The following is a 644-nucleotide window of genomic DNA, read 5'->3' as shown; positions in this document are numbered from 1 at the left end:
CTGCAGGTGAAGTCTGATCTGGTATATATATATATATATATATATATATATATATATATATATATATACTGTATATCACATATTACTATCAGCTAATGTGCATCTTTTGAGCATCATTCATTTGCATTAGTGCTAAAAGCTTCCTATCCTGTTTGAAGGAGCCGGTGACACAGTTACGACTCGAGCAGCAGCCTGTAATTAAGACACGCGGGCATCCTCCGAAAAAACCCAATCGATCATCCTCCAGCGACTGAGGGAAGACCAATTAACAGCCGTGCCAGCCAATAACGAGATCTGGCTTCAGTCTGCTATTTAATTAGTCACTGTCTTGTTTTGAGTTCAGAACTGAACTGCACCTCTCACATTCTGTCCCTCATGGAAGGAGGGTTCAGGGAATTTCAGTGCATCAATGTTTAATCTCATATGGCAAACAAATAAACAAATATATAAATAAATCAAGAAATAGGAAATGTACAAAATAGTATATTTTAAAATATATTTACATAAATATATTGTTACGTTATATATTTACATGTATTTACATATTTGTATTTATTTAATAATGAATGTTTATATACATTATATAATCGCATACAATATATTTTAATAAATATATGATTATAATTTTTATAATTAATTATAAC

This window comes from Sinocyclocheilus anshuiensis, unplaced genomic scaffold (assembly GCF_001515605.1).
Source record: "Sinocyclocheilus anshuiensis isolate Anshui unplaced genomic scaffold, SAMN03320099.WGS_v1.1 scaffold499, whole genome shotgun sequence".
In the NCBI taxonomy this organism is placed as follows: Eukaryota; Metazoa; Chordata; class Actinopteri; order Cypriniformes; family Cyprinidae; genus Sinocyclocheilus; species Sinocyclocheilus anshuiensis.
Note: the sequence above shows the minus strand (reverse complement) of the source record.